This window comes from Struthio camelus, chromosome 33 (assembly GCF_040807025.1).
Source record: "Struthio camelus isolate bStrCam1 chromosome 33, bStrCam1.hap1, whole genome shotgun sequence".
In the NCBI taxonomy this organism is placed as follows: Eukaryota; Metazoa; Chordata; class Aves; order Struthioniformes; family Struthionidae; genus Struthio; species Struthio camelus.
The window spans coordinates 1,055,745-1,066,196 of record NC_090974.1 but is presented as its reverse complement, the minus strand read 5'-3'; positions in this window follow the sequence as shown (position 1 = coordinate 1,066,196).

The window sequence follows — 10,452 nt, the reverse complement described above, 5'->3', positions numbered from 1 at the left end:
TCCGAGTGCCTTTGTGGGCAGCCGGGCCGGCTCCGAGTGCCTTTTGGGGCAGCTGGGGAGGCTCCGAGTGCCTTTTCGGGCAGCTGGGGAGGCTCCGAGTGCCTTTCGGGGCGGCCGGAGAGGCTCCGAGTGCCTTTCGGGGCAGCTGGGAAGGCTCCGAGTGCCTTTTGGGGCGGCCAGGGAGGCTCCGAGTGCCTTTGTGGGTGGCCGGGGAGGCTCCGAGTGCCTTTCGGGGCAGCCCTTCCCCCTCCGAGTGCCTTTCGGGGCGTCTTGGCCGGTCCCAGTGCCTTTCGGGGCGGCCGGGCAGCCTCTCAGTGCCTTTCGGGGAGGCCGGGCCAGCTCCGAGTGCCTTTCGGGGCGGCCGGGCAGGCTCCGAGTGCCTTTGGGGGTAGCCGTTCCCCCTCCGAGTGCCTTTCGGGGAGGCCGGGCTGCCTCCGAGAGCCTTTGTGGACGGCCGGGCAGGCTCCGAGTGCCTTTCGGGGCAGCCGGACCGCCTCCGAGTGCCTTTCGGGGCGGCCGGGGCGGGTCCGAGTGCCTTTTGGGGTGGCCGGGCAGGCTCCGAGTGCCTTTTGGGGCGGCCGGGGAGGCTCCGAGTGCCTTTCGGGGCGGTCGGCCCTCCCGAGTGCCTTTCGGGGTGGCCGGGGAGGCTCCGAGTGCCTTTCGGGGCGGCCGGGCAGGCTCCGAGTGCCTTTCGGGGCGGCCGGCCCTCCCGAGTGCCTTTCGGGGTGGCCGGGCCGCCTCCGAGTGCCTTTTGGGGAGGCCGGGGAGGCTCCGAGTGCCTTTGTGGGCAGCCGGGGAGGCTCCGAGTGCCTTTGGGGGCGGCCAGGACGGCTCCCAGTGCCTTTTGGGGTGGCCGGGCCGCCTCCGAGTGCCTTTTTGGGAGGCCGTGCAGGCTCCGAGTGCCTTTCGGGGCGGCCGGGGAGGCTCCGAGTGCCTTTTCGGGGAGGCCGGGGAGGCTCCGAGTGCCTTTCGGGGCAGCCGTTCCCCCTCCGAGTGCCTTTCGGGGCGGCTGGGCCGGTCCCACTGCCTTTCGGGGCGGCCGGGCCGGCTCTGTGTGCCTTTCGGGGAGGCCGGGGAGCCTCCGAGTGCCTTTCAGGGAGGCCGGGTCGCCTTCCAGTGCCTTTCGGGACGGCCGGGGAGGCTCCGAGTGCCTTTGGGGGCAGCCGGCGAGGCTCCGAGTGCCTTTCGGGGAGGCCGGGGAGGCTCCGAGTGCCTTTCGGGGCGGCCGGGCTGCCTCCGAGTGCCTTTCGGGGCAGCCGGTCGCCTCCGAGTGCCTTTCGGGGTGGCCGGGCCGGCTCCGAGTGCCTTTTGGGGTGGCCGGGCAGGCTCCGAGTGCCTTTCGGGGCGGCCGGGCCCTCTCCGAGTGCCTTTCGGGGCGGCTGGGGAGGCTCCGAGTGCCTTTCGGGGCAGCCGGGCAGGCTCCAAGTGCCTTTTGGGGAATGCGGGCCGGCTCCGAGTGCCTTTCGGGGTGGCCGGTGAGGCTCCGAGGGCCTTTCGGGGCGGTCGGGGAGGCTCCGAGTGCCTTTGGGGGAGGCCGGGCCGCCTCCGAGTGCCTTTCGGGGGGGCTGGGCAGGCTCCGAGTGTCTTTCGGAACGGCCGGGCAGGCTCTGAGTGCCTTTCGGGGATGCCGGGGAGGCTCCGAGTGTCTTTTTGGGGCGGCCGGGACGGCTTCGAGCGCCTTTCGGGGCGGCCGGGGAGGCTCCGAGTGCCTTTGTGGACGGCCGGGGAGGCTCCGAGGGCCTTTCGGGGCGGCCGGGGAGGCTGCGAGTGCCTTTCGGGGCGCCCGGGGCGGTTCCGAGTGCCTTTCGGGGAGGCTGGGCCGCCTCCGAGTGCCTTTTGGGGCGGCCAGGGAGGCTCCGAGTGCCTTTCGGGGCAGCCGGGCCGCCTCCGAGTGCCTTTTTGGGTGGCCAGGGAGGCTCCGAGTGCCTTTCGGGGTGGCCGGGCAGGCTCCGAGTGCCTTTCGGGGCGGCCGGGGAGGCTCCGAGTGCCTTTGTGGGCGGTCGGCGAGGCTCCGAGTGCCTTTCAGGGAGACTGGTCCGCCTCCGAGTGCCTTTCGGGGCGTCCGTGCAGGCTCCGAGTGCCTTTGTGGGTGGCCATGGAGGCTCTGAGTGCCTTTCGGGGTGGCCGGGCAGGCTCCGAGTGCCTTTTGGGGTGGCCGGGGAGGCTCCGAGTGCCTTTCGGGGCGGCCGGGGGGGCTCTGAGTGCCTTTCGGGGCGGCCGGGGAGGCTCCGAGTGCCTTTTGGGGCGGCCGGGCCGCCTCCGAGTACCTTTCGGGGCGGCCAGGCTACCTCCGAGTGCCCTTTGGGGCGTCCAGCGAGGCTCCGAGTGCCTTTGTGGGCGGCCGGGCCGGCTCCGAGTGCCTTTTGGGGCAGCTGGGGAGGCTCCGAGTGCCTTTTCGGGCAGCTGGGGAGGCTCCGAGTGCCTTTCGGGGCGGCCGGAGAGGCTCCGAGTGCCTTTCGGGGCAGCTGGGAAGGCTCCGAGTGCCTTTTGGGGCGGCCAGGGAGGCTCCGAGTGCCTTTGTGGGTGGCCGGGGAGGCTCCGAGTGCCTTTCGGGGCGTCTGGGGAGGCTCCGAGTGCCTTTCGGGGCAGCCCTTCCCCCTCCGAGTGCCTTTCGGGGCGTCTTGGCCGGTCCCAGTGCCTTTCGGGGCGGCCGGGCAGCCTCTCAGTGCCTTTCGGGGAGGCCGGGCCAGCTCCGAGTGCCTTTCGGGGCGGCCGGGCAGGCTCCGAGTGCCTTTGGGGGTAGCCGTTCCCCCTCCGAGTGCCTTTCGGGGAGGCCGGGCTGCCTCCGAGAGCCTTTGTGGACGGCCGGGCAGGCTCCGAGTGCCTTTCGGGGCAGCCGGACCGCCTCCGAGTGCCTTTCGGGGCGGCCGGGGCGGGTCCGAGTGCCTTTTGGGGTGGCCGGGCAGGCTCCGAGTGCCTTTTGGGGCGGCCGGGGAGGCTCCGAGTGCCTTTCGGGGCGGTCGGCCCTCCCGAGTGCCTTTCGGGGTGGCCGGGGAGGCTCCGAGTGCCTTTCGGGGCGGCCGGGCAGGCTCCGAGTGCCTTTCGGGGCGGCCGGCCCTCCCGAGTGCCTTTCGGGGTGGCCGGGCCGCCTCCGAGTGCCTTTTGGGGAGGCCGGGGAGGCTCCGAGTGCCTTTGTGGGCAGCCGGGGAGGCTCCGAGTGCCTTTCGGGGCATCCGGGGAGGCTCCGAGTGCCTTTTGGGGCGGCCGGGGAGGCTCCGAGTGCCTTTGGGGGCGGCCAGGACGGCTCCCAGTGCCTTTTGGGGTGGCCGGGCCGCCTCCGAGTGCCTTTTGGGGAGGCCGTGCAGGCTCCGAGTGCCTTTTGGGGCAGCTAGGGAGGCTCCGAGTGCCTTTTCGGGGAGGCCGGGGAGGCTCCGAGTGCCTTTCGGGGCAGCCGTTCCCCCTCCGAGTGCCTTTCGGGGCGGCTGGGCCGGTCCCACTGCCTTTCGGGGCGGCCGGGCCGGCTCTGTGTGCCTTTCGGGGAGGCCGGGGAGCCTCCGAGTGCCTTTCAGGGAGGCCGGGTCGCCTTCCAGTGCCTTTCGGGACGGCCGGGGAGGCTCCGAGTGCCTTTGGGGGCAGCCGGCGAGGCTCCGAGTGCCTTTCGGGGAGGCCGGGGAGGCTCCGAGTGCCTTTCGGGGCGGCCGGGCTGCCTCCGAGTGCCTTTCGGGGCAGCCGGTCGCCTCCGAGTGCCTTTCGGGGTGGCCGGGCCGGCTCCGAGTGCCTTTTGGGGTGGCCGGGCAGGCTCCGAGTGCCTTTCGGGGCGGCCGGGCCCTCTCCGAGTGCCTTTCGGGGCGGCTGGGGAGGCTCCGAGTGCCTTTCGGGGCAGCCGGGCAGGCTCCAAGTGCCTTTTGGGGAATGCGGGCCGGCTCCGAGTGCCTTTCGGGGTGGCCGGTGAGGCTCCGAGGGCCTTTCGGGGCGGTCGGGGAGGCTCCGAGTGCCTTTGGGGGAGGCCGGGCCGCCTCCGAGTGCCTTTCGGGGGGGCTGGGCAGGCTCCGAGTGTCTTTCGGAACGGCCGGGCAGGCTCTGAGTGCCTTTCGGGGATGCCGGGGAGGCTCCGAGTGTCTTTTTGGGGCGGCCGGGACGGCTTCGAGCGCCTTTCGGGGCGGCCGGGGAGGCTCCGAGTGCCTTTGTGGACGGCCGGGGAGGCTCCGAGGGCCTTTCGGGGCGGCCGGGGAGGCTGCGAGTGCCTTTCGGGGCGCCCGGGGCGGTTCCGAGTGCCTTTCGGGGAGGCTGGGCCGCCTCCGAGTGCCTTTTGGGGCGGCCAGGGAGGCTCCGAGTGCCTTTCGGGGCAGCCGGGCCGCCTCCGAGTGCCTTTTTGGGTGGCCAGGGAGGCTCCGAGTGCCTTTCGGGGTGGCCGGGCAGGCTCCGAGTGCCTTTCGGGGCGGCCGGGGAGGCTCCGAGTGCCTTTGTGGGCGGTCGGCGAGGCTCCGAGTGCCTTTCAGGGAGACTGGTCCGCCTCCGAGTGCCTTTCGGGGCGTCCGTGCAGGCTCCGAGTGCCTTTGTGGGTGGCCATGGAGGCTCTGAGTGCCTTTCGGGGTGGCCGGGCAGGCTCCGAGTGCCTTTTGGGGTGGCCGGGGAGGCTCCGAGTGCCTTTCGGGGCGGCCGGGGGGGCTCTGAGTGCCTTTCGGGGCGGCCGGGGAGGCTCCGAGTGCCTTTTGGGGCGGCCGGGCCGCCTCCGAGTACCTTTCGGGGCAGCCAGGCTACCTCCGAGTGCCCTTTGGGGCGTCCAGCGAGGCTCTGAGTGCCTTTGTGGGCGGCCGGGCCGGCTCCGAGTGCCTTTTGAGGCAGCTGGGGAGGCTCCGAGTGCCTTTTCGGGCAGCTGGGGAGGCTCCGAGTGCCTTTCGGGGAGGCCGGGGAGGCTCCGAGTGCCTTTCGGGGCAGCCTGGCCACCTCCGAGTGCCTTTCTGGGCGGCCGGGGAGGCTCCGAGTGCCTTTTGGGGCGTCCGGGCCGCCTCCGAGTGCCTTTCGGGGCGGTCGGGGAGGCTCGGAGTGCCTTTGGGGGAGGCCGGGCCTCCTCTGAGTGCCTTTCGGGGAGGCTGGGCCGCCTCCGAGTGCCTTTCGGGGTGGCCGGGGAGGCTCCGAGTGCCTTTTGGGGCAGGCGGGCCGCCTACGAGTGCCTTTTTGGGCGGCCAGGGAGGCTCTGAGTGCCTTTCGGGGTGGCCGGGCAGGCTCCGAGTGCCTTTCGGGGCAGCCGGGCAGGCTCTGAGTGCCTTTTGGGGCAGGCGGGCCGGCTCCCAGTGCCTTTCGGGGTGGCCGGGGAGGCTCCAAGTGCCTTTCGGGGCGGCCGGGCCGCCTCCGAGTGCCTTTTGGGGCGGCCAGGGAGGCTCCGAGTGCCTTTCGGGGTGGCTGGGCAGCCTCCAAGTGCCTTTCGGGGCGGCCGGGGAGGCTCCGAGTGCCTTTCGGGAGGCTGGAGAGGCTCTGAGTGCCTTTGGGGGCGTCTGGGGAGGCTCCGAGTGCCTTTCGGGGCGTCTTGGCCGCTCCCAGTGCCTTTCGGGGCGGCCGGGAAGCCTGTCAGTGCCTTTCGGGGAGGCCGGGCCGGCTCCGAGTGCCTTTCGGGGCGGCCGGGGAGGCTCCGAGTGCCTTTCGGGGCGGCCGGCCCTCTCCGAGTGCCTTTCGGGGCGGTCGGGGAGGCTCCGAGTGCCTTTGGGGGAGGCCGGGCCTTCTCCGAGTGCCTTTCGGGGAGGCTGGACCGCCTCCGAGTGCCTTTTTGGGCGGCCGAGGAGGCTCCGAGTGCCTTTGTGGGCGGCCGGCGAGGCTCCGAGTGCCTTTCGGGGAGGCCAGGGAGGCTCCGAGTGCCTTTGTGGGCGGCCGGGCCGGCTCCGAGTGCCTTTTGGAGTGGCTGGGGAGGCTCCGAGTGCCTTTCGGGGCATCCGGGGAGGCTCCGAGTGCCTTTGGGGGCGGCCAGGACGGCTCCGAGTGCCTTTCGGGGTGGCCGGGCCGCCTCCGAGTGCCTTTTGGGGAGGCCGTGCAGGCTCCGAGTGCCTTTCGGGGCAGCTAGGGAGGCTCCGAGTGCCTTTTCGGGGAGGCCGGGGAGGCTCCGAGTGCCTTTCGGGGCGGCCGGCGAGGCTCCGAGTGCCTTTCGGGGCAGCCGTTCCCCCTCCGAGTGCCTTTCGGGGCGGCTGGGCCGGTCCCACTGCCTTTCGGGGCGGCCGGGCCGGCTCTGTGTGCCTTTCGGGGAGGCCGGGGAGCCTCCGAGTGCCTTTCAGGGAGGCCGGGTCGCCTCCCAGTGCCTTTCGGGACGGCCGGGGAGGCTCCGAGTGCCTTTGGGGGCAGCCGGCGAGGCTCCGAGTGCCTTTCGGGGAGGCCGGGGAGGCTCCGAGTGCTTTTCGGGGCGGCTGGGCTGCCTCCGAGTGCCTTTCGGGGCAGCCGGTCGCCTCCGAGTGCCTTTCGGGGCGGCCGGACCGGCTCCGAGTGCCTTTGTGGGCTGCCGGGGAGCCTCCGAGTGCCTTTCAGGGAGGCCAGATCGCCTCCGAGTGCCTTTCGGGGCGGCCGGGGAGGCTCCGAGTGCCTTTGTGGACGGCCGGGCCGGCTCCGAGTGCCTTTCGGGGCAGCCGGGCCGCCTCCGAGTGCCTTTGGGGGCGTCTGGGGAGGCTCCGAGTGCCTTTCGGGGTGGCCTGACCGGCTCCGAGTGCCTTTCAGGGCGGCCGGTCGCCTCCGAGTGCCTTTCGGGGCGGTCGGGGAGGCTCGGAGTGCCTTTGGGGGAGGCCGGGCCGCCTCCGAGTGCCTTTCGGGGAGGCTGGGCCGCCTCCGAGTGTCTTTCGGGGCAGCCAGGGAGGCTCCGAGTGCCTTTCGGGGCAGCCAGGCAGGCTCTGAGTGCCTTTTGGGGATGCCGGGGAGGCTCCGAGTGTCTTTTTGGGGCGGCCGGGACGGCTTCGAGCGCCTTTCGGGGCGGCCGGGGAGGCTCCGAGTGCCTTTGTGGACGGCCGGGGAGGCTCCGAGGGCCTTTCGGGGCGGCCGGGGAGGCTGCGAGTGCCTTTCGGGGCGCCCGGGGCGGTTCCGAGTGCCTTTCGGGGAGGCTGGGCCGCCTCCGAGTGCCTTTTGGGGCGGCCAGGGAGGCTCCGAGTGCCTTTCGGGGCAGCCGGGCCGCCTCCGAGTGCCTTTTTGGGTGGCCAGGGAGGCTCCGAGTGCCTTTCGGGGTGGCCGGGCAGGCTCCGAGTGCCTTTCGGGGCGGCCGGGGAGGCTCCGAGTGCCTTTGTGGGCGGTCGGCGAGGCTCCGAGTGCCTTTCAGGGAGACTGGTCCGCCTCCGAGTGCCTTTCGGGGCGTCCGTGCAGGCTCCGAGTGCCTTTGTGGGTGGCCATGGAGGCTCTGAGTGCCTTTCGGGGTGGCCGGGCAGGCTCCGAGTGCCTTTTGGAGTGGCCGGGGAGGCTCCGAGTGCCTTTCGGGGCGGCCGGGGGGGCTCTGAGTGCCTTTCGGGGCGGCCGGGGAGGCTCCGAGTGCCTTTCGGGGAGGCTGGAGACGCTCTGAGTGCCTTTGGGGGCGTCTGGGGAGGCTCCGAGTGCCTTTCGGGGCAGCCGTTCCCCCTCCGAGTGCCTTTCGGGGCGTCTTGGCCACTCCCAGTGCCTTTCGGGGCGGCCGGGAAGCCTGTCAGTGCCTTTCGGGGTGGCCGGGCAGGCTCTGAGTGCCTTTCGGGGCGGCCGGGGAGGCTCCGAGTGCCTTTCGGGGAAGCTGCAGACGCTCTGAGTGCCTTTGGGGGCGTCTGGGGAGGCTCCGAGTGCCTTTCGGGGCAGCCGTTCCCCCTCCGAGTGCCTTTCGGGGCGTCTTGGCCGCTCCCAGTGCCTTTCGGGGCGGCCGGGAAGCCTGTCAGTGCCTTTCGGGGAGGCCGGGCCGGCTCCGAGTGCCTTTCGGGGCGGCCGGGCAGGCTCCGAGTGCCTTTTTGGGCGGCCGAGGAGGCTCCGAGTGCCTTTGTGGGCGGCCGGCGAGGCTCCGAGTGCCTTTTGGGGAGGCCGGGGAGGCTCCGAGTGCCTTTGTGGGCGGCCGGGCCGGCTCCGAGTGCCTTTTGGAGTGGCTGGGGAGGCTCCGAGTGCCTTTCGGGGCATCCGGGGAGGCTCCGAGTGCCTTTGGGGGCGGCCAGGACGGCTCCCAGTGCCTTTCGGGGTGGCCGGGCCGCCTCCGAGTGCCTTTTGGGGAGGCCGTGCAGGCTCCGAGTGCCTTTCGGGGCAGCTAGGGAGGCTCCGAGTGCCTTTTCGGGGAGGCCGGGGAGGCTCCGAGTGCCTTTCGGGGCGGCCGGCGAGGCTCCGAGTGCCTTTCGGGGAGGCCGGGGAGGCTCCGAGTGCCTTTCGGGGCAGCCTGGCCACCTCCGAGTGCCTTTCTGGGCGGCCGGGGAGGCTCCGAGTGCCTTTTGGGGCGTCCGGGCCGCCTCCGAGTGCCTTTCGGGGCGGTCGGGGAGGCTCGGAGTGCCTTTGGGGGAGGCCGGGCCTCCTCTGAGTGCCTTTCGGGGAGGCTGGGCCGCCTCCGAGTGCCTTTCGGGGTGGCCGGGGAGGCTCCGAGTGCCTTTTGGGGCAGGCGGGCCGCCTACGAGTGCCTTTTTGGGCGGCCAGGGAGGCTCTGAGTGCCTTTCGGGGTGGCCGGGCAGGCTCCGAGTGCCTTTCGGGGCAGCCGGGCAGGCTCTGAGTGCCTTTTGGGGCAGGCGGGCCGGCTCCGAGTGCCTTTCGGGGTGGCCGGGGAGGCTCCAAGTGCCTTTCGGGGCGGCCGGGCCGCCTCCGAGTGCCTTTTGGGGCGGCCAGGGAGGCTCCGAGTGCCTTTCGGGGTGGCTGGGCAGCCTCCAAGTGCCTTTCGGGGCGGCCGGGGAGGCTCCGAGTGCCTTTCGGGAGGCTGGAGAGGCTCTGAGTGCCTTTGGGGGCGTCTGGGGAGGCTCCGAGTGCCTTTCGGGGCAGCCCTTCCCCCTCCGAGTGCCTTTCGGGGCGTCTTGGCCGCTCCCAGTGCCTTTCGGGGCGGCCGGGAAGCCTGTCAGTGCCTTTCGGGGAGGCCGGGCCGGCTCTGAGTGCCTTTCGGGGCGGCCGGGCAGGCTCCAAGTGCCTTTCGGGGCGGCCGGCCCTCCCGAGTGCCTTTCGGGGTGGCCGGGCCGCCTCCGAGTGCCTTTTGGGGAGGCCGGGGAGGCTCCGAGTGCCTTTGTGGGCAGCCGGGGAGGCTCCGAGTGCCTTTCGGGGCATCCGGGGAGGCTCCGAGTGCCTTTTGGGGCGGCCGGGGAGGCTCCGAGTGCCTTTGGGGGCGGCCAGGACGGCTCCCAGTGCCTTTTGGGGTGGCCGGGCCGCCTCCGAGTGCCTTTTGGGGAGGCCGTGCAGGCTCCGAGTGCCTTTCGGGGCGGCCGGGGAGGCTCCGAGTGCCTTTTCGGGGAGGCCAGGGAGGCTCCGAGTGCCTTTCGGGGCAGCCGTTCCCCCTCCGAGTGCCTTTCGGGGCGGCTGGGCCGGTCCCACTGCCTTTCGGGGCGGCCGGGCCGGCTCTGTGTGCCTTTCGGGGAGGCCGGGGAGCCTCCGAGTGCCTTTCAGGGAGGCCGGGTCGCCTTCCAGTGCCTTTCGGGACGGCCGGGGAGGCTCCGAGTGCCTTTGGGGGCAGCCGGCGAGGCTCCGAGTGCCTTTCGGGGAGGCCGGGGAGGCTCCGAGTGCCTTTCGGGGCGGCCGGGCTGCCTCCGAGTGCCTTTCGGGGCAGCCGGTCGCCTCCGAGTGCCTTTCGGGGTGGCCGGGCCGGCTCCGAGTGCCTTTTGGGGTGGCCGGGCAGGCTCCGAGTGCCTTTCGGGGCGGCCGGGCCCTCTCCGAGTGCCTTTCGGGGCGGCTGGGGAGGCTCCGAGTGCCTTTCGGGGCAGCCGGGCAGGCTCCAAGTGCCTTTTGGGGAATGCGGGCCGGCTCCGAGTGCCTTTCGGGGTGGCCGGTGAGGCTCCGAGGGCCTTTCGGGGCGGTCGGGGAGGCTCCGAGTGCCTTTGGGGGAGGCCGGGCCGCCTCCGAGTGCCTTTCGGGGGGGCTGGGCAGGCTCCGAGTGTCTTTCGGAACGGCCGGGCAGGCTCTGAGTGCCTTTCGGGGATGCCGGGGAGGCTCCGAGTGTCTTTTTGGGGCGGCCGGGACGGCTTCGAGCGCCTTTCGGGGCGGCCGGGGAGGCTCCGAGTGCCTTTGTGGACGGCCGGGGAGGCTCCGAGGGCCTTTCGGGGCGGCCGGGGAGGCTGCGAGTGCCTTTCGGGGCGCCCGGGGCGGTTCCGAGTGCCTTTCGGGGCGCCCGGGGCGGTTCCGAGTGCCTTTCGGGGAGGCTGGGCCGCCTCCGAGTGCCTTTTGGGGCGGCCAGGGAGGCTCCGAGTGCCTTTCGGGGCAGCCGGGCCGCCTCCGAGTGCCTTTTTGGGTGGCCAGGGAGGCTCCGAGTGCCTTTCGGGGTGGCCGGGCAGGCTCCGAGTGCCTTTCGGGGCAGCCGGGCCGCCTCCGAGTGCCTTTTTGGGTGGCCAGGGAGGCTCCGAGTGCCTTTCGGGGTGGCCG